Below are 23,957 nucleotides of genomic sequence, written 5' to 3'. Positions count from 1 at the left end.
ACGATCGTAGTAAATAAATTGTTAGTTTGTTTTAAAAATTAAGTTGAAGTAACTGTTTAGTGATTATATTGATATTGTTACTTTGGTTTAAAAATTAAGTTCAAGTAATTATTTAGTGATTATATTGATAGATTTGTTTATTTTGGAATAGGGTTTCTAAAATTTTAATTTAATTATCCATAATTATTAGGTGCATGGTAGGGATTTAATCTTCATGGAATATTCACTTAATAGTAGTGAAAATAAAAGAAGAAAATTTATTTTAATTGAGTATGCTTTTTTAATTTTTAAATTAATTAAAAAAATATTATGTAAAATTTTATTGCTTATTATTAGTTTACTATTGTCATGATCCTACCCTATATATATATAAAAAAAAATTATTAATCTTTACGTTCTCAACTTTACCATACCCTTAATTCGCACACACTCTGCCATATCAAACAGTCTACTCGGACCATCAATATCGTTAGGAAATATTCGGACCAACGAAAGTCTAATCAAATGTCTGTATTATGGTTTTGTTTGTATGCATCGGATATGTTACTTGGCAACCGGATAAGTGCGCTGGCATGTTTACATTGTGACCGGAGTAATAATCCGGCGTTGAGTTGTTGAATTGCAATAAGTTTTAAGGACAGTTGTTTATTGATCCTCAGTACAACTGGCATGCCTTTCCTGCTCGGCCATGTGAACAGGCAGGATCCTGTACCCTCATTCCTCGCGCCTTTGGTTCCCGCTTCAATGCAACAGTGCGGATCAACCAATCTGGATCCGAGGGTGAAGGTTTGCCGGAGGGTTTTAGGGTTCATATTAAGTTGTTTGAGTCTTCGCTCAGCTCATTTGGACCTGGCGCCGCTCCCATGTTTGGCTTGTCTCTCTGCGCATAGGGGATTTCTCCCATTCACTCCTCCACCGAGGTTCCATCCGCTACATAGGAGTTATTCATTCGTTTCCCCGAGATTTACCTACACAGGTGACGACATTCTGTCATAGTTAAATTCACAATTTTCCTATTATGAATATTCTTTTCTTACAGATCTCACCGTTGATTTTATATATGTGTTAATGGTTTTCGTATTTCTCTAGTGCATGAAGGTGGATGCTACGGTGATGAAATCTTCCGATATGCAGGACGATGGGCCCTCGGCAACCCGACCTTCTTCGCCGCATATCAGGTAAGCAATTCATGCTCGATTGATTCCTGGGTGCGGTATTTGGGGTTTCCCTTTTGACTGTTGCGGCTACGAGATTTATACATACTCGTTTCCTTTTACTTGCTTTCAGATTTCCATAACTTGACCAGAAGTTACCCAGGACAGGGTCCTTGGGGTTTGCCTCCGAGGCTACTCATGGTTTTTCATATTCTCAGGCTTCGTTGTCTCGGCTTGCCCTGTTGGGTTGTGAGGAACAGTCAGTTCCTTTCAAACGGGAGGTGCCTTGGCAGTCCCAGTAGTTTAAATTATCTCGGTTTCCTTTCTGTATTTTATAAACCATTATCCAGTTGTAATTATTTAAGAAACAGAGTAGTAAAGACTACTAGCTTGGACCGGGTCGTGGAATATGGAACCTCTCTGTTTTCCAATGAATATTATTGTTTATTTCGAATTCGCTGTTCTCTGGAATGATTGCTTAACTCTGTAAATGTAAATTTATTTCTTGGGTTTTTCAGGAAAGTTTAATAGCAGACTAAAATTTACTCATGAGAGCCTGGGCTCCGGTACTTTGTGAACTCGACTTTCTGAAGTAATTTATGTGTTTTATAATATCATTAGAGTCGTATATATGTTCTCATGATTCTATGTTACGACGAAACTGCCATTGTCTTTAAGGGAAAAACGTAGGCTTTCTGCTCTTTTTCGACTTATTGTTCTTCTTCGAACTGCTAGAGTTCCTTACTATCGAGATGTAATAATTATGATGGAAGGGTTATGTTTATTACTGAAAATAATTGTGCAGTTGGTTTCGAATGGTAGATTTCCTTACCGCTGTCGCATTTTTCTACTGTGATTATGGTGAAAACATGTAGTTTGCAACTTCGATGTTTTATTAACTAATGATATAGTTAGGGTTTGGTTCATTGCTTTCTCGAACCTTCCCCTTAGGATTACTCACGACTTCATTGTTTACCAGTTACCTCTGTCTAGCGATGTGTATTTGTTTTTTTGTTTGTGTTATATATATATTCGCTCTACAGTTTGTGCAGACTGCCATATATGATAAAATCTCGTATGGTCTCCCGAATTCCTTTAATGGACATTCACCCTGTGGCCGTTAAGGTTATTAGTTCCGGTGAGTTTTTCTACCACAGTTCTGGTAATCCCGGCTCGGGACCCGCTACCTTACCCTCTGCTAAGATGAACAGACTCATAGTCATCGAAAGCTTATTTATTTCCTTTATATATGTAAATTAATTCCTCAGTATTCTATACAGTGATGATTGACCTCTGTTTTGTGTTTGAAGTACCAATAACCGTAACAGAATTAGGCCCTTCTTATCAGTCATTTATTGGTACCTCTGTAATATTTGTTTTGAGCAGATAGCATTACAGCATGCATAATAACGATAAAAGAAATGTATATTTTCAAATAATTTCACAGCTATTCTACTGTATTTAGGCTACTGTAATTTTCAGTTGACAATAATATCATGGAAGTATATTCACCATTGAAAATAATTTCTCCAGAAGCTTCTACTTACCTGGTCTGCCTGGGTTTGTAGATGCGCTACAGAAGTTCACCTGTATCCTTTGTTTGCTCTTGACCACCCAACCATGAGATTCGTCGCCAGGACTGGGATCTCCCCCCGAGCTATCTTGCAGGCCCAAAGCCCTCAAAAAGATACATGCAACTTGTGCTTGGTTATCTAGTCCTTACCAGACTTAACCAATTTTTCGTTTTTTCTTCTGCCTGTCCTTACAACCCAGAATTTTTGTCTCTCTCTTCCCTTTTTCCCTGGTGTTATAGACATTTTTGTGCCTTGCAACTCCAAGCATGAAATGTCCATAAACCAAGGGCTCCTAAGTCCCTAAAAGTGTTGTTCTAACCCCTAAAGGAACAAGGTCAACAAATTACAACTTCTCCCAGAAGTTCTCCACCAGAAACTGCTCAGAATAAGTCAAAACAGGATCATTTCAGCTGTTCCACTGGCTAGGTGCGTTGCATAGCACCTAAACACACTGGCTAGGTGCGTTGCAACGCACCTAAATGCACTATGAGGGTGTGTTGGGTGAGAAATGACAAATGGCAGTGCCATTCCGCGAGGTGGAGAGACAATGGAAGCTTCCAAAATCTTCTCCTATGACACTTGCCTCACTGAATTCGACCAAGGATGAGTAAGAGGCCTTTAGTCTCCAAGTGGAAGCAAGAACTGACAGAGAGAAGACACTAATCAAATCACAAGCCGAGTCATCCTCCTTACATACATCTATATATGGATCCCTCATCCCAGAGATCCGGAGGCTGGAATTTTGCACATTGTAAGGAATTGTTGTTGGTTTTGAGACAAACATCAGAGTATTGGGTGATCTATGCTTTGTTGGAGGTGAAGAGGGGCTTCTTTGCTAGGAGGTTGATGCTGGGTCAGGAATCATCAGTTGTAACTCCTCCTGGATCTTCTTGTTTATCAATAAAAACTATTTGAGTTTTTCCTCCATGCTTTTGTATCATTGATGCTTGTTACATTTGTATGGTTAACTTAAATCTGATCTTAAGTTGTTTATGAATATAGATCCATGTCTTTGTATAGTGTTCTTCTTCTGTGATCTTACAGGTACTTGGTGAAGCTGGGTAAGTAAGGGAGCAGGTAGCTGGAAGCTGTCAAAGAAGAGAGGGATTGGATCAAAGGATTAGCGCAAGACACAGGTTGGTTCTTCCTATTCCTCTCTATCTATAGTTCATAAAGGAAATACAAGAGTAGTTTTCTCTGTTTGTTTCTAAGGCAGCTGTCACACCTTAGTGGGATAGAGTAGTTCTAAATTGACACTTTTCCCGATAACACCTGGAGGCCTTTCCAATTAGGGAAGGTAGTTTTGTGCAGTTTTCACAACTGATTCCCTCTTCCAACTTCCTTTCAGAAGTTTCCAGCATTTCAAGAAGTATATATTTTTTAATATATATTTTAATTCACAAATAATAAAAATAATATGATTAAAGTTTTTAAAACAGTCTTCCAATTCTGTCTTTTACCACAGTAAAATTCCAATATTTACATTCTCCGGGGTCATCACATCTCCCCCTCCTGAGATTGGACATCGTCCCGATGTCTGATTTTCACAAACAATTCCGGGTAAGCCTTTTTTATGAGCTCTTCATCTTCCCAAGTGGCCTCATCAGGCCCATAGTGCTGCCACTGCACTTTAACTTGGGTAATAGCTCGCTTCCGCAGCTGCACTTCTCTCCGGTCGAGGATGCTCAGCAGCTCGACCAGAACCTCGCCTTCTTGTTCGACCTGTAATCAGCAACATTTCCAGTCATTTTTTTCTGGAATAAATTTTTAATTAGATCAACCGGATTTAGTTCTTACCCGTATGTCCTGCCATTTGATCACATGTTTAGGGTTGTAAATGTATTTTTTTAGTATAGAAACATGGAAGACATTGTGGATTCTAATGTGGCTTGGCAGGGCGAGTTGGTAATCTACCGGCCCAACTCTTGCCAAGACCTGGAAAGGTCCAAAATAACGAGGTGCAAGCTTGGCACAACCGCTTCATTGCAGGGTACTCTTTTTGGCTTGGATCCTCACATAAACATGGTCACCGACCTGGTATTCTTTGAACCTTCTTTTCCGATCAGCAAAGCTCTTTTGTCTGTCCTTAGCATCCTTTAAATTAGTACGTACCCTTTTCACCATGTCCTCCATTTCTTTGAGCATTTCTGGCCCCAATCTCAATTTGTCCTCAAGTCCACCCCAGCTTGAGGGTGTACGGCATTTCCTCCCATACAAGACCTCAAAGGGGCTCATTTGTATTGACGTGTGATACCCGTTATTATATGCGAATTCAACCAAATGTAAATATTCCTCCCACTGGGTTGGTTTTTGCATTACGCATGCTCTTAACATGTCCTCCACCACTTGATTCACTCGCTCTGTTTGACCATCAGTCTGGGGATGATAGGCTGTGCTGAAATTCAGCTGTGTTCCCAGTTCTATAAACAATGCTCTCCAAAAGGTTGACGTGAATTTTACATCACGGTCAGATATTATTGTCTTCGGAAGTCCATGTAGTTTAAACACATTCTGCATAAAAATGTGGGAAATTTGCACAGCCCGATAAGTGGACTGCACGGGTATAAATTGTGCTGCCTTACTCAGTTTTTCTACCACTACCATAATAGAATCATTGTTCTTCTTTGTCCGAGGCAGCCCTGTTATGAAATCCATAGAAATAGTTTCCCATTTCCATTCCGAAATGGGTAAAGGTTGTAATAACCCGCTGGGTGTAGATGCTCTGCTTTGATCTTTTGACACTCCAAACACCGTGCTAAATATTCAGCTACATTCTTTTTCATTTCTGGCCAATGGTATTCTTTTCGAAGTGCGGTGATCATTTTTTGGTACCCCGGATGTCCCGCATAGTGGCTGATGTGAAACTCATCCAAAATGAGATTTTTAAGACTGTTTTTACTAGGTACATACAACCTCTTTTTATAATGCATCATTCCAGCATCATCTAATTCATATCGCTGCTAATTTTTTTCGCTGGAAAATTGTTGTACCTGTTGTTTTATTTGTTGGTATTCAGCATCTTGATCTGTTGTTGTTTTTATCATTTCTTTGAAGGGATTCTTCCATTTACTGGACAAAATTTCATACAAACATTGCACCTTCCGACTTAATGCGTCGGCCACGCGGTTTTCCTTCCCTTTCAAATGCTTAATATCAAAATCAAATCCGCTTAAAAAATCTGCCCAGCGGGCTTGCCTCGTATTTAAGGTAGGCTGGCTGAAGTAATTTGTCAGACTGTGGTGGTCTGTTAACAACAGAAATTTTCTCCCCATGAGATAATGCCGCCACATTTTCAGTGAGTGTATGACGGCTGCTAATTCTAAATCATAGGTAGAATATTTCTGCTCATGCTCTTTTAGCTTTCTTGATTCGTAAGCGATCACTCTTCCTTCTTGCATCAACACACCGCCCACACCCTCCTTACTTGCATCAGTACATACCACGTAATCCTTATTAGGATCAGCTATACTCAAGATGGGTGTTGTGGTGAGCAAATGCTTAAGTTACTCAAAGCTTCGCTGACACTCTGAAGTCCATTTGAATGCCCTTTCTTTTTTCTGTAAGGATGTGATAGGGTATGCTACCCTTGAAAAACCTTCCACGAATCTTCTATAATAACCGGATAATCCCATAAAGGACCTGATTTCTGCCACATCCTTTGGTATGGGCCATTCCATTATGGTCCTTATCTTTTCCGGGTCCACTGCAATCCCCTCTTTTGTAATTATATGGCCTAAATACTGTATTTCCTCTTTGAAGAAATCACACTTGTTGAACTTAGCATACAGCTGGTGTTCTCGGAGAGTTTGTAGTACTAATGTGAGATGCTCCTCGTGCTCCTCCTTAGAACAAGAGTATATCAGAATATCATCGATGAATATCAGCACAAATTTATCCAAAAATCGATGAAATACGCTGTTCATTAAACACATAAAGGTGGCGGGTGCATTGGTCAACCCAAAAGGTAGCACTACAAACTCGTAGTGCCCATACCATGTTCTGAATGCTGTTTTAGCGATATCTTCCTCCTTAATCATAATCTGGTGGTAACCTGATCGAAAATCGATCTTAGAGAACACTATTGCACCGTTCACTTGATCAAAAAGTTCATCGATCCGAGGTAAATGATATTGATTTTTGATTGTGAGCTTGTTCAGCTGACGATAGTCTATACACATTCGAAGAGTTCCATATTTTTTCTTGACAAATAACACTAGGGCTCCCCATGGAGATACACTAGGGCGAATATAATTTTTGTCTAGCAGTTCTTGTAGTTGCATTTTTAATTCTGTTAACTCAGGTACGCTCATTCTATAAGGTGCCCGCGATACTGGTGCTTCCCCTGGTGTCAATTCGATGGTAAAGTCTATATCCCTTTTAGGTGGCAGCCCGGTTATCTCCTCTGGAAATACATCCGCAAATTCTTGTATTACGGGAATGTTATCCAACGTGGCTGTTTTATCCTTTGAATTTTCATAGCCTACCTGAATGGCATAAATTTGACATCTTTTTCTGATACATTTAGCTAGTTGGGATGTAGTGATCGGCCAGACCTGCACTGGGCGCTTAATCCCTTGCATTTCCTGCTTCTCTCCAAAGTCATCTTTGTAATAAATGGTTTTCGTCTTGCAGTTTACTAGTGACGAGTGCTTTTCTAGCCAGTCCATCCCAATCAGAACATCATATGAACCAAGAGGAAGCACATTCAAATCTACCACTACTGGCTGTCCTGCTATTGTTAAAGGGCAGTTATTAATTTTTGCCAAGACTCGTCTCTTGGCCCCCGTAGCTAGCTGTACCAGCCATGGATTCTTGAATTTTTCAGGTTGTAGCTTACATTGTTCTACTATCTTTGGGCTAATATAACTTAAAGTAGCTCCTGGATCAATTAGAACAGCTATAGAAAGATCTGAAATTTTACCTTCAAATTCCACCATGGTCGGCTGGTATTCCGCCTGACGATCGTCCAGGGCTGCGTTAATCCTTGGCACACTATGTCCCACATCGCCAACAGTCGATGCCTCATGGATCTGGGATATCTGATCAGTTCCCTTCTGCTGCGGGCAATTTTTGACGTAGTGTGGTCCTCCACAGCCCCAGCATTGAACTGGGGGTCTGGCTATTCCTTCGCCCTCCAGCCTGACAGACTGTTCACTCACTCTAGACTCACTGATTGGCTTGGACCTGAATGAACCTCTTTGTATAGTTTTGCTATTCTGTCCTTTACTAATTCCCTTACCTCCACTGCTGCGACTTCCTTTACTATTCCCAATTGTTTTATTACCTCTTTTTTCATTCCATCTTTTGTTCAGAGCATCTCCTTTCTGTTTATTCTGCTGGTAGTAGATTCTGGCCTTGCGAATAGCTTCATCCATCGTCCTAGGATTTTAAAACTCAATCCTTTCTCATATGTATAGGGGTAAACTACTGACAAATCTTTGCACCTTGGCTTTTTCTTCTTTAATATAGGGCACATAGCGAAGTAGGGAGGTGAAACGGTTGATAAACTCGTCCATAGTCTGTTGTCCCAATCGTAAATCGTGGAATTCCCTTGCCTTTTCATCATAAAAGTGCTCGGTCAGATATCTTTCTTTGAAGTATTTCTAAAACTTCTCCCACGTTATGGTCCATTCGCTTACCCCCTTGACGATCTTAACTTCCTCCCACCATAGGGTTTCTTTACCTTGTAACTGAAAGATGGCCAGTCGTGCCTTCAGGTTGTGGTCATATTCATACAGCTAAAAATATTTGTTCATGTTAATTAGCCATGCTTCATCCGCTTCTTCCTGTTCCCCATCAAAGTGTGGGGGTTTAATTTTTTGAAATTCTCCCTGTAGTTCCACTCTTTGACGTTTTGAAGTTTGCTGTTCGGATGCATTGTCAGAATGGTCCTCCCCCTCTTCCGATTTTTCAGGATCCTTTTGATAGTTTCGTTCTTCTGTCATCCTCTGTTGTTCCGCACTGGGATTAGCTAGTGGGTTCTGCTTGTCAGACAAACTCTTTAAAATTCTTTCTTGTTCCACCGTCAGTCGTGCATTATCCTCTCGTAATCGTGCCATCTCATTCTTCAGTTCCTGGACCGTCTCAAGTATTGCAAGGTTCGTGCTACGTGTCTCCTCACCAAGCTGTACCCACAGCTCTGGGTTATCCCTAGGATTTATTGCAGGTTCCTGACCTGCTATCGATCTGTGCGGAGCGCTGCCAGCTCTCTGCATACTCACTGTTACTGTCTATTGTCTATTGTCTTGCTGTTGTTTTCTTTTGTCTCAACCTAAGAAATGGAACCAGAAGAGGAGTTAGTTATATTAGTTGTCCTTCTTACAAATATAATAAGATGGTTAACTGTACATTGCTTGTTTATTTTTCCTCCAGTTTTTTTTTTGTTTAACTTCTTTACATGTTGTCCCAGAGGTCACAGTATTGTAACCTCGCTCTGATACCAATTTGTCACGATCCTACCCTATATATAAAAAAAAAAAATTATTAATCTTTACATTCTCAACTTTACCATACCCCTTAATCCGCACACACTCTGCCATATCAAACAGTCTACTCGGACCATCAATATCGTAAGGAAATATTTGGACCAACGAAAGTCTAATCAAATGTCTGAATTATGGTTTTGTTTGTATGCATCGAATATGTTACTTGGCAACCGGATAAGTGCGCTGGCATGTTTACATTGTGACCGGAGTAATAACCCGGCGTTGAGTTGTTGAACTGCAATAAATTTTAAGGACAGCTATTTATTGATCCTCAGTACAACTGGCCTGCCTTTCCTGCTCGGCCATGTGAACAGGCAGGGTCCCGTACCCTCATTCCTCGCGCCTTTGGTTCCCGCTTCAATTCAATAGTGCGGATCAACCGATCTGGATCCGAGGGTGGAGGTTTGCCGGAGGGTTTTAGGGTTCATATTAAGTTGTTTGAGTCTTCGCTCAGCTCATTTGGACCTGGCGCCGCTCCCAAGTTTGGCTTGTCTCTCTGCGCACAGGGGATTTCTCCCATTCACTCCTCCACCGAGGTTCCATCCGCTACACAGGAGTTATTCATCCGTTTCCCCGGGATTTACCCACGCAGGTGATGGCATTCTCTCACAGTTAAATTCACGGTTTTCCTATTATGAATATTCTTTTCTTACAGGTCTCACCGTTGATTTTATATGTGTGTTAATGGTTTTCGTATTTCTCTGGTGCATGAAGGTGGATGCTACGGTGATGAAATCTTCCGATATGCAGGACGATGGGCCCTCGGCAACCCGACCTTCTTCGCCACTTATCAGGTAAGAAATTCATGCTTGATTGATTCCTGGGTGCGATATTTGGGGTTTCCCTTTTGACTGTTGCAGCTACGAGATTTATACATACTCGTTTCCTTTTACTTACTTTCAGATTTCCATCACTTGACAGGAGTTACCCAGGACAGAGTCCTTGGGGTTTGCCTCCGAGGCTACTCATGGTTTTTCGTATTCTCAGGCTTCGTTGTCTCGGCTTGCCCTATTGGGTTGTGAGGAACAGTCAGTTCCTTTCAAACGGGAGGTGCCTTGGCAGTCCCAGTAGCTTAAATTATCTCGGTTTCCTTTATGTATTTTATAAACCATTATCCAGTTGTAATTATTTAAGAAACAGAGTAGTAAAGACTACTAGCTTGGACCGGGTCGTGGAATATGGAACCTCTCTGTTTTCCAATGAATATTATTGTTTTATTTTGAATTCACCGTTCTCTGGAATGATTGCTTAACTCTGTAAATGTAAATTTATTTCTTGAGTTTTTTTTGGAAAGTTTAATAGCAGACTAAACTTTACTCATGAGAGCCTTGGCTCCGGTACTTTGTGAACTCGACTTTCTGAAGTAATTTATGTGTTTTATAATATCATTACAGTCATATATATGTTCTCATGATTCTATGTTACGGCGGAACTGCCATTGTCTTTAAGGGAAAAACGTAGGCTTTCTGTTCTGTTTCGACTTATTGTTCTTCTTCGAACTGCTAGGGTTCCTTACTATCGAGATGTAATAATTATGATGGAAGGGTTATGTTTATTACTGAAAATAAATGTGCAGTTGGTTTCGAACGGTAGATTTCCTTACCGCTGTCGCATTTTGCTACTGTGATTATGGTGAAAACATGCAGTTTGCAACTTCGATGTTTATTAACTAATGATACAGTTAGGGTCTGGTTCATTGCTTTCTCGAACCTTCCCTTAGGATTACTCACGCCTTCACTGTTTACCAATTACCTCTGTCTAGCGATGTGTATTTGTTTTTTTGTTTATGTTATATATATATTCGCTCTACAGTTTGTGCAGACTGCCATATATGATAAAATCTCGTATGGTCTCTCGAATTCCTTTAATGGACATTCACCCTGTGGCCGTTAAGGTTATTAGTTCCGGTGGGTTTTTCTACCACAGTTCTGGTAATCCCAGCACAGGACCCGCTACCTTACCCTCTGCTAGATGAACAGACTCATTGTCATCGAAAGCTTATTTATTTCCTTTATATGTGTAAATTAATTCCTCAATGTTCTACACAGTGATGATTGACCTCTGTTTTGTGTTTTGAAGTACCAATAACCGCAATAGAATTAGGTCCTTCTTATCAGTAATTTATTGGTACCTCTGTGATATTTGTTTTGAGCAGATAGCATTACAGCATGCACAATAACGATGAAAGAAATGTATATTTTCAAATAATTTCACAGCTATTCTACTGTATTTAAGCTACTGTAATTTTCAGTTTGACAATAATATCATGGAAGTATATTCACCATTGAAAATAATTTCTCCAGAAGCTTCTACTTACCTGGTCCGCCTGGGTTTGTAGATGCGTTATAGAAGTTCACCTGTATCCTTTGTTTGCTCTTAACCACCCAACCATGAGATCCGTCGCCAGGACTGGGATCTCCCCTCGAGCTATCTTGCAGGCCCAAATCCCTCAACAAGATACATGCAACTTGTGCTTGGTTATCTGGTCCTTACCAGACTTAACCAATTTTTCGTTTTTTCTTCTGCCTATCCTTACAGCCCATAATTTTTGTCTCTCCCTTCCCTTTTTCCCTGGAGGCCTTTCCAGTTAGGGAAGGTAGTTTTGTGCAGCCCTCTTCCAACTTCCTTTCAGAAGTTGCCAGCATTTCAAGAAGTATATATTTTTTAATATATATTTTAATTCACAAATAATAAAAATAATATGATTAAAGTTTTTAAAACAGTCTTCCAATTCTGTCTTTTACCACAGTAAAATTTCAATATTTACATTCTCCGGGATCATCACAACTATATTTTATTAATATATATTTTTTAATATATAATATTTATTCATATATTAATTTTTTAATATTAATAATAATTTAGTTATGTTTATGATTTGTTTTAATTATGACACTATGTTATGTTCTAATTATTATTATGAATTTACTTTTATAAAACAAACAAAACGAAAGAGACATGAAAGAGAATAATAAAATGATCAAACTTATATTAACATGAAAATCCAAAAGAAAAATTTTAAATAAGAAAAAATAATATAGATATATCTTCCAATAAATCTTAGAAAAAATAAAACATAAACTAATTCCTATACTTTTATAAAACAAACAAAACAAAACCTGAAAGAGAATAATAAAATGATCAAACTTATATTAACATGAAAATCCAAGAGCAAATCAAACATAAAATAATTCCTAGAAAAATAAAACAAAAAATAATTTATGCGTATTCAAATAAATTTTCGTTATGGGCTGATCAAACTTATATTAACATGAAAATCCAAGAGCAAATCAAACATAAAATAATTCCTAGAAAAATAAAACAAAAAATAATTTATGCGTATTCAAATAAATTTTCGTTATGGGCTGCAAACATCTCCTATATGTCATCACTCAGATGACAAAATGAAATGTAATTTGTAGATATTAACTAGAAATTATACTACATGTTGCAAAAAAACGTTGTAAGTGGATAGGAGATGGAAGAAGAATACAACTAAAGACAAATATTATATTTAAAAAAAAAAAAAAAAATCTTAATATTATTGTTGTTGCGTGACCTTTTAAAATTTGAGTCTCTATCTTTATTTTATAAGGTGAAATTTCAAATAAAAAATTAAACATTTTAAATATCTTAATAATGAAAAATTAGAAATACAAATGTAAATTTTTTCTATTCTTAAATTAATCTACAAACTTATATTCATAAAACTTTCTGATATTAATATATGATCACAACTCCAATCTTAATCTTAAGAACATCAAAACCAATCATCAAAAATTCAACTCCAATCTTAAAAACATCAAGACACATCATCAAAAACTCATTCCGTTGACTCAATGCAACGGAAGCCGACTAAGAGCAAAAATTATATGGATACTAGTCATTGAAGGACCTACATGGTGGAAGAATGTCATTAAAGGAAAATATATGAATACTTCTCACCAACAACTTCTTCAATCCCAGATTCAAACAAGATACCCTCCCCTCATTCAATCTCATACATCCAGAATTCCAGGGGATGGACATGAGCTTAAATTATATTTAAACTAAGTTTCATGTACTAGTTACTATATAGTAGTCTTTGTTCTATTTTATAATTATCAAATACAATTATAGCAATTGAATTCTTAAACATATTTAGATTTAAATACGGAAGATTTACAAAATTGTCATGTGATTACAAAATTTCCTTAAAATAATATTGAAACATATTAATAAATTGTTTTCATTGATATTTATAATTAATTAAAATATGATAGATTAATTTCAATGATCAATTTCTAAGTAATCCATTTAATAAAAAGATAATTTCTTTCCAAGACAAGCCATAACTACGCATCCTTTCCTGATTATTTAACCGATTTGAATATATTTGAGAAACATTCCCCCCAAAAAAATTATAATCCAAATAAATATTTTAATTACAAATTTTGAAAATGTCCTGATCCAAGTCAAATATGAACAACAGCAAGGTTAAATATTTGACCTTGTACTATTCGTTGATATCCCAAAGCCACAGTTCTACTCAAATACTTTAAAGTAACTGTTCTATCTTCGTCACGGAAATGAAAATTTTCTAACAATGTGGTACCCACTTCGCTTAAGTGGTCAGGTTCCAAGTATGAAGACGCTGGCTGCGGGTCTCGCACTTTCGGCCGGCCGTGGGGAAATTAATTTCCTGGGCAGGGGAAACCATTTCAGAAAATTTCTGAAATTTAAAAGAAAATTAAAGTGAAACAAATTAATAGTATTAAGTGTGATTTTTTGGAAAAAAAATTTAGTTTATTTTCTGATCTAATTTGTTTAGAATTTGGTAGGGGTTCATTTAAATAACAAGTTTGAGTGGCGAATTTTTCACAATCAAAGTGTTCTGGGATTTTTGAGAATACTAAATATATATACAGTGAAAAACCAGTGTAAATATCACGAATCAAGAATTGGCCCCAAATTTTTCTCTTAATTTTGAGAAAACTCCAAAATATGACACTAAAAACCATTCACAAATATCTACCCTCCAAAATAAAAATGTCAAAAAAAACAATCCATTCAATTTTTCATTTGAAAAAATTATTTAATTAATTAAAAATTTATTAAAAAAAAAATTGTTTTTTTTTGGAAGAACCATTCTTTTAAGCTTTTTAAATTTCCTACTAATGATGATAATTGCTGATTTAAACATTTAATCATTTAAATTAGATATATTTTTATAATTAATTAAAATAACGATAATGTGATATCATTTAAATTAATTTAATATTATAGGAGAAAATTATAAAATTATGATCGTAAAATATTTATTATTTTCTTGTTTTAAATTAATTATATTTAAAAATATCTAAATAATTATATTTAATAGTTTTAAGTAAAAATAATAATAATAATAATTATGTTTTATATAAAGAATCCCATTAATATCATTACCAAAAAAAGCCTTCAAAATAATAATGCTGAGGGACAAAAAGCTGTCTTGATCACTAACTACTATTCTAAAACGTTGAACCATTTATAAAAACACGTGTGCTCATCCTTTTACTTTTAAATTGGAGGAAGAAGAAGCTATGAGCCTATAATCTGTCGAGATATTTTGAATTCTGTGTAATTTGGAGCAAGATGAAGAAGACCCATGACTGAACTATAATTTTATTAAGAACGTGATATACAAACTTTTTTAAGCATGCTGATAAAGACGGCACGTGGGCACCATGATAAAGACAACACGTGGGCACCATCTCGACACAGCTCAGTCATGGACCTGTTTTTATATCTTTCTTATTCAACACTTAAGAATCATTAAACTTCGTCAATTGACACCGTCTGCACATATGAATGTACAGACGACTGCATACACACAAATCAAGCTGCGAATATTTTAATGAATGATTCTGTCGCCGCGGCACCCTTGTTCGTTGACCGTTTGGACTCTTCATTTACGTCAATTTTCTGAAAGCAAAGTCGAGGTAGGTAGGGGTTATCGATTTTGGCCATGGCGTTAATGACCACTTCCCCGAGTCCGGGGATTCCACTGATCTAACCCCAATACCAAACAACTAACCCACGAAGTATTTATAATTTGAATGGATATTTTTATAGTTGTTCATATTGTAGTACGATAGATTTTTAGTACTTACTAGATTTATAATTTGAATGCAAATTTTTATAGTTGTTCATATTGTAGATAGATTTTTAAAACTAAGTGTAAGTAAGCTGAAAACTGGGACGTTTCAAACACTTTGTCCATTCTTTGAAACAAAAAAAACTTATCCATTGTTTCCTGCAAAGAATATTACCAAATTTTATTTGGATAATTGTCCTCTTATTTTTCCACATACAACGTTAGCAAAAGATTCTTTTTGTTTGGTTAAAATATCAACATATATGGTTTATATTTGTTTTTTTTTTTCAACAGCGACATCAATATTGAGTCAATAGAAAATGAATTATTACAGAGGTTTATTGCAATCAGCAATAAAGTATCTGAGTGGCCCCAAATATTCTGGGAATTACATGAGAACCTATTTGGGGGATACAAGATTACACCAAACCCTAACGAACGTCGTGATTACTGCATACGACATTAAAATAGAACAACCTGCAATCTTCACCACTTTAACGTAATGTAATAATGTTTCTATGACATCATGTGTGACACAAGAAATGTAACTTTCAAATAAAGAGCAAGAGTGATATATGGTAAATCTCGTTTCCAGGCCAAACAGGACGAGTTAGAAGATGCACTTTTGGCCGATGTCTGCATTGGAACCTCAGCAGCTCCAACCTATCTTCCTGCTTATTACTTCCAAACCAAAGATTCCAAAAAGGCTTCCTCGGACAATACCAAAAGCGAACAATCCAGTACATATATTCTCCATCTCTCAATGGTGTAATTATGATTTGAAGCAAGATTTTGAATACTTTTGAAGAGGTTGTGTGATTTGGTGTTTTATAAAATGTGTGTTGCAGACGTTACTTGCAATAAACCAAGTGACTCAGCAAGCTCTCATAGGCTGTCCAGATTTCGTAGTGTCAACGTCTAAAGCTTGCGTGAGTTATAAACCTCTTTTGTTTATAAGTCATGCAGCCAAATATTCATTGTAGTTGACCTTTGAATGAAGTAGCTGGAGTGATAATTAGTATATGTGTTTTAAACAGGATAGTAGCAAAGCTTGCGTGAGTTATAAACCTCTTTTGTTTATAAGTCATGCAGCCAAATATTCATTGTAGTTGACCTTTGAATGAAGTAGCTGGAGTGATAATTAGTATATGTGTTTTAAACAGGATACTAGCAAATTTCTGGTGCTTTCTCTGGGAACCGGACAGCAAATAGCTTGTTACAACGCCATTGACGCTGCAAAATGGGGACTGCTTAAATGGTTATCCAACAACGGTAAAGTGCCGATAACTGACATGTTTCAGGAAGCGAGTGCAGATATTGTTGGGAATTTTTGTGGTAAAATTCCAAAAACAAAATCACAGAACAGAACAGAGAACAATACTATGTTTTTATCACACAGGATCTTAACACAGCGGAACAAAAAAAATGTTTCCAGAACACAAAGTTTTACCCACACACATAAAACTTGTATTCATTAAAAGATTGCTGTTACAAAAGATTCTTCCTCTTAACATAGGGATTCACCAAGAACTTCCAGTTCCATACAAAAAAAAAATTCTCTCTCCAGAAAATTTCTCTCTCAGCTTGCACAAAATTTCACTGCAGTGTGTAAAATTTTCATTACATTCACACGCTACTACGTTTCACATTTCGTATTCAACAAAAAAAACTTTCTCTGCACTACTGTGTGTTACAAAGAAAAATTACATTTACACTGCTGTGTATTTTTCACATACGCGCTGTTGTGTTCTTCACACACCTTCCTCACAATGGAAAACTAACTAAAAAATATAACACTACATGTTAACTATACCATACTCCTGTGAATAATAAAAAACAATAAAATTAAAATCTTACCAACGTTTACCAACTTGCAGTAAATTACTTTACTGTCTTACTCATAAAACTGGCGGTAAATGAAACTTTTAATTCACGTCAAATTCATTTGGTGCAGGCCTGTACTCAACCGTTGACTTCAATTGGATCGCATCGCAGAATCACAATCTGCAGAAGGAAAAATGGAACACTATTATATTGGTGCGATTTGCGATTTGTGATCGAATCGCATTGCAGAATCGCAATCAGTAGTCATAGAAGCAAAACCTTAAAACACATATAATGCAATATGTGATTTGCGATTAAGTCGCATCGCAATATCGTAATCCGCGGAAAACATATGGGCGCAACAGGATAATGTGCGATATGCGATCAAAATCACATCGCAGAGGGAAGAGAACGGTCATAGTGGGGAATAGATGGCGGTTTTGTTGAACGACGCTGCAGTTGGAAATGATCATTTCAACACTCCCCTTTAATTTCAACTGCTGGGTTATCAACCATACCTAGACGTTTCCTCAAATACTCAAAACTTTTCTGTCCCAAAGGCTTGGTCAGAATGTCCGCAACCTGTTCCTGAGTGCTGTAATGTTGTAAAAGGATTTCTCCATTGTTCACCAATTTTCTGATGTAGTGAAACTGTGTCAATGTATTTCGTTCGTTTGTGAAACACAGAATTCTTAGACAAGGCAATAGCTGAGCTATTGTCACAAAAAATAACCATTGCATTTGCTTGCTCTTGGCATAGGCTCCTTAGTATCCTTCTCATCCAAACCGCTTGACACGTTGCTGCTGTAGCTGCCACGTAATGTGCTTCTGCTATAGACAACGCCACAATTGGCTGTTTCTTGGAAGCCCATGAAATGGATCCTGAACTCATGTGAAAAACGTAACCGGATGTGATTTTCCGGTCATCTATACTTCCAGCCCAATCACTATCGGTGTAGCCAACTAAATCTAAACTTTCTGAAAAAATATACAAAATGCCAAATCTTTTTGTACCTTTAACATACCTCAAAATTCTTTTTGCTGCTTGCCAATGTGCTTCTTTTGTCGTCTCCATGAATCTGGAAATTAAGCTAACAGCAAACATTATGTCTGGCCTAGTTGCAATTAAATACATAAGGCTGCCAACTATGCTCTTGTACATGCTAGGATCAAAATCCTTGCTGTTGTCCTCTTTGCTGAATTTTAATCCCATCACCGTGGGAGTGACTACTGCTTTGCTGTCCTGCATATTAAATCTGCCCAACACTTCCTTTACATATTTTTCCTGCGAAATAAAAATTCCATTTTCATTTTGATCTACTTCTATTCCTAAGAAGTATTTCAGCAAACCCATGTCAGTGATCTCAAATTCTTCTTTCATGATCGATTTGAAATTTTTAATGAGGTAGTCATCATTACCTGTAAAAATCACATCATCAACATACAACACTACAGTTAAAATTTTACCATCCTTTCTTTGATGTAGACGGTGGGTTCTCCCTCACACTTTGGAAATTCATTTTCCAGTAGATAGGAATCTATCCTACTGTACCACGCTCTTGGTGCTTGCTTCAGCCCATAAAGAGATTTCTTCAATCTGCACACTTTGTGCTCTTGGCCTTTCTTCTCATAGCCTGGAGGTTGTTCAATGTAAACATCTTTCTTTAACACTCCATTTAGGAATGCTGACTTCACGTCCATTTGGTAAACTTTCCACTTGTTTTGTGCTTGCTATGGACATCACTACTCTCACGGTTTCCATTCTTGCAACCGGTGTGAAAGTCTCCTCATAGTCTCTCCCATACTGCTACTTGTATCCCTTGACAACAAGTCTTGCCTTGTGTCTTTCTATTTTGCCTTCAACATTACTCTTGGTCTTGTAGACCCATTTAACTCCAATGACTTCTTTACCTTTTGGTAGCTCAACCAAATCCCATGTCTTGTTTCTTTCTATGGCATTCATCTCCTCATCCATAGCTTCTATCCATTTCTCATCTTTAATTGCATCTTCGAAATGAATAGGGTCATCAACATGACAATACAAAGCAAACAAAGAATTCATTCCTTCATCATAAATATCACTTAAATTTCTGAATTTCTTACCTCTTTCATTTGGTGTACAAGTACTTGAAGACGCACTTGAATTTCCTCCTTGTGGTGTGCTTGGAGAAGCACTCTCATTTCTCCTGAAGGGTGTCCCTTGCTGTCCTTGTGTTGGTGCTGCTGTTTGGGGATGTATTTCAGCCATCTCCTCATCATCTTCATCATGAGACAAACAATTTTTAACATTCACTGTTTTCTCTATGCTTCCATCCCAAGCTTCCTCCTCAATGAACTGAACATCTCTGCTCACAAAAAACTTCTTGGTAGATGGGATATACAACCTGTAAGCTTTGGGTTCCTCACTGTATCCAAAGAAAATACATTTCTCCCCTTTGTTGTCCAACTTCCTCCTTAGCTGATCTGGAATCTGTGCATAAGCCACACATCCAAAAACTTTCATGTGGGTGACTCCTTGATTTCTCCCACTCCATGCTTCTTCCGGCACTTTGTTCATCATTGCTTTTGTTGGGCATCTATTCAAAATATATACTGCACAATGTACAGCTTCAGTCCAATAATCATTTGGCAAATGCTTTTCCTTCAACATGCTCATCGCCATATCCATGATTGTTCTATTCTTCCTTTCGGCACCCATTTTGCTGCGAAGTGTACCTTGCTGTAAATTGCTTGTGAATTCCATTTTCTCTACAAAACCGTAGGAATTCCTTGGAGATATACTCACCTCCTCTGTCAGTTCTTAAGACCTTGATATGCAACCACTTTGATTTTTCACAAGTTCTTTGAAATTTTTCAAACACTTCACTTTTGTTCTTTAGGAAATAAACCCAAGTTTTTCTAGTAAAATCATCAATGAATGTTAGAAAGTATTGGCTGCTTGCTAGTGATGGAGTTTGCATCGGTCCACATAAGTCTGAGTGGACAATTTCTAAGGGTTTCTTTGCCCTTATGCTTTTCCCTGATGGAAAACTTTCTCTATGTTGTTTCCCCAAGATACAACCTTCACAAAGGCTGTCTGATTTCTCTATCAATGGTAATCCTCTTACCATTCCTTTTCTACTCAACAAGTTAAGACCTTCAAAGTTGAGATGTCCAAATCTCAAATGCCACAACCAATTTTCATCCTTTGGTTGGCTTTGGAAAGCCTCTTGGGTCACTGCTGCAATTACTTCTTTGTTTCTCAAATCTGCCTTTATTCTAAGAGGGAACATCCTGTTCCTCGTCATCTTCACTTCAGCAATGCATCGTTTGCTGGGTGCTCTATCCATGATGGTGCATACATCATTCTCAAAGAAAACATTGTAACTCTTTTGAACAATCTGTCAGCCATGTTACAAGCTAAAAGCACATTATCTTGGCTGATATTTTCTCTAGTGATATTTGCACTAGATCTATTATTCATATTATGCTGCTTCTTCCTACATTCACTAGCATAGTGCCCATATTTTTTACAATAATAGCATTGGACATTGGATTTTTCATACCTTTGTCCTTGAGCATGATGTTGTCCACTTTGTTGGCTGCTGCCTTGGCTTTGGTTCTGATTTGGATTGCTGCCTCTTCCTTGAGCATTTGCTGGACTGTTCCTTCCACCTCTGTTCTGGCTTCTGCCTCTTCCTCTCTTGTTTTCTCTGTCTTGACCTCTTCCTCTTCCAAAGGACATCTGGGTCTTTAAGGCTTGCTCTAGAGATGAGTTTTCATTTCTACTCAATCTCTGCTCATGTGTTATCAGTGATGCATGAAGTTCATCAACTGAAAAGTTTGAGAGATCCTTCGTCTATTCTATGGTGGTGACAATCACATCAAACTTTAAGGGTAGGCACTTCAAAAATTTCTCCACAATCCTCCTTTCTTCAAGAATTTCTCCATGAGTCCTTATTTGTGTGACTAGACCAATTACATGTGTGAAGAATGAGTCAATATTGTCTGACTCCTTCATACGCAGGTTCTCAAAATCTTTTCTTAGCAACTGTAGTTTTCCTGTCTTCACTTTCTCCATGCCTTGATAGGCTGTCTTGAGGGTTTTTCATGCTTCTTTGGATGTCTTGGCTGCTGCTATCCTTGGAAACACACTCTCATGCACTGCTTGATACAAAAATACAAGGGCTTTTGAATCCTTCTTCTTGTAGCTCTTCAAAAAATCTTTCTCTGCCTGAGTTAGATTATTAAACTCATTTTCATCTGCTGGTTCTTTAAAACCATCTTCAACTATTTTCCATAAGTCTTGTGAGGCAAACAGGGCTCTCATGGTTATTGCCCAATAGTCATAGTTTTTCCCATTAAACTGTGGGAGCTGAGTATTAAAAATACCCATGCTAGTGCTGGTACTGGTGCTGGCCATTCTTGCACTCTAAACTATGCTTCAAATATGCAGTCAGGTATTTAAATAACTGGCTTGAGGAATACCTTGGATTTTTGACTGAGTCTTCAGTTTGCTGAGCTTCTCCAACAATAAATCCTTCCTTCAGCTTCTTTGACACCTTCAAAGAGCCTGGTCAAGCTCTGATACCACTGTTGGGAATTTTTCTGGTAAAATTCCAAAAACAAAATCACAGAACAGAGAACAATACTCTGTTTTTATCCCACAGAATCTTAACACAGCGGAACAAAAAAAAATGTTTCCAGAACACAAAGTTTTACCCACACACATAAAACTTGTATTCATTAAAAGATTTCTGTTACAAAAGATTCTTCCTCTTAACAGAGGGATTCACCAAGAACTTCCCGTTCCATACAAAAAAAAAAAAGTTCTCTCTCTCCAGAAAATTTCTCTGTCTCAGCTTGTACAAAATTTCACTGCTGTGTATAAAATTTTCATTACATTCACACGCTGCTACGTTTCACATTTCATATTCAACAAAAAAAAAACTTTCTCTGCACTGCTGTGTGTTACAAAGAAAAATTACATTTACACTACTATGTATTTTTCACATACGCGTTCCTGCGTTCTTCACACACCTTCCTCACAATGGACAACTAACTAAAAAATATAACACTACTTGTTAACTATACCATACTCCCGTGAATAATAAAAAACAATAAAATTAAAATCTTACCAACGTTTACCAACCCGCAGTAAATTACATTTACTGTCTTACTGACAAAACTGGTGGTAAATGAAACTTTTAATTCACGTCAAATTCATTTGGTGCAGGCCTGTACTCAACCATTGACTTCAATTGGATCGCATCGTAGAATCACAATCTGCGGAAGGAAAAATGGAACACTATTATATTGGTGCGATTTGCGATTTGCGATCGAATCGCATCCCAGAATCGCAATCGGCAGTCATAGAAGCAAAACCTTAAAACACATATAATGCGATATGCAATTTGCGATTAAGTCGCATTGCAATATCGTAATCCGCGTAAAACATATGGGTGCAACATGATAATGTGCGATATGTGATCAAAATCGCATCGCAGAGGGAAGAGAACGGTCATAGCGGGGAATAGATGGCGGTTTTGTTGAATGACGCCGCAGTTGGAAATTATCATTTCAACAGATATGGTGGACGTTTACTCAACGGTCGTGTTCCGAGCCTTTAGTTCGGAGAAGAACTATTTAAGAATCCAGGTCCTTTCCTTCTTCCCTCTATCAATATTTCGTCATATTCACTTTCATGGAACCTATCTAATTATTCACTTTTATTAGCATACACTCCATATTCGAAAGGTGTAACAAATTGTATAATTGGGATCAGGTTGAATTTTCAGGAGGTACCAGCTCAACGGATCTGTCAACTAAGAAGAATCTGGAAGAACTGGTGAAGATAGGGAAAAATCTTCTGGACGCTCCTGTTTCGAGAGTGAATATAGAGACGAGTCCGTTTGAACAAGTGACAGGCGAAGGCACCAACCAGGGTGCATTGACTAGGTAAGCACAATATGGATTTCATTTAATGGAAAGAAACAACGTTGAAAACAAAGAATAGCAAGTGAAGGATTCATAGCAGTAAATATATAAATATATATATATATATATTAATTGGTAGAGACGAGTCCGTTTGAACAAGTGACAGGCGAAGGCACCAACCAGGGTGCATTGACTAGGTAAGCACAATATGGATTTCATTTAATGGAAAGAAACAACGTTGAAAACAAAGAATAGCAAGTGAAGGATTCATAGCAGTAAATATATATATATATATATAATATATATTATATATATGTTATATTATATATATATATATATATATATATATATATATATAAATTGGTTGGGATCATTTTGATATAATTGACATGATTCCGCAGATTTGCCAAGGCTCTCTCCGATGAAAGGAAGCTACGATTATCGCGCTTATAATCACATTTTACAGCTTTACTTCCACCAGAAATAGGGTCTGCATCTGAAGAAATTGAAATCCTTAATTGATGTATTCCTTCATGTACCCAGCTGTATAATTTTGTTGGGACTTTTCAGCTCTTCTTCCCAGGTAAGAAAAAACGTTCCAACTGGTGTTTGATATCCACCCGCCGTATGATATTATTATTTTAAGTATTTAATATATTTGTATCTATTTTTAATATGAGATTAATGTTTTCTCTTAGTTATTTAATTTATTTTATGGTTTTTATATTTTAAAGTAGGTTTTATTTTAAAATTTTAATTTAATTTTTTTGGATTTATCTTGAATGGAAAGAGATATCGCTTAAATTTAAAACAAATGTGTTATATATATATATATATATATATATCAAAGTCGTGTTAAAAAAAATAAGGAATGATAAATTGATTATTT

At 37.0% G+C, this 23,957-nt stretch overlaps 1 pseudogene; it reads left to right on the top strand.

Annotated features, from left to right (window-relative positions):
• LOC149219161 (patatin-like protein 5) overlaps positions 1-23,521 on the top strand; it is a 122,425-nt pseudogene extending 98,904 nt beyond the window's left edge.
• The last annotated feature ends 436 nt before the right edge of the window (positions 23,522-23,957 follow it).

The sequence above is a fragment of the Pinus tabuliformis genome, chromosome Q, assembly GCF_031772625.1.
Source record: "Pinus tabuliformis cultivar Carrire ecotype Pingquan chromosome Q, CPIR1, whole genome shotgun sequence".
Lineage (NCBI taxonomy): Eukaryota > Viridiplantae > Streptophyta > Pinopsida > Pinales > Pinaceae > Pinus > Pinus tabuliformis.
This window is presented reverse-complemented; position numbering and strand designations above follow the sequence as displayed.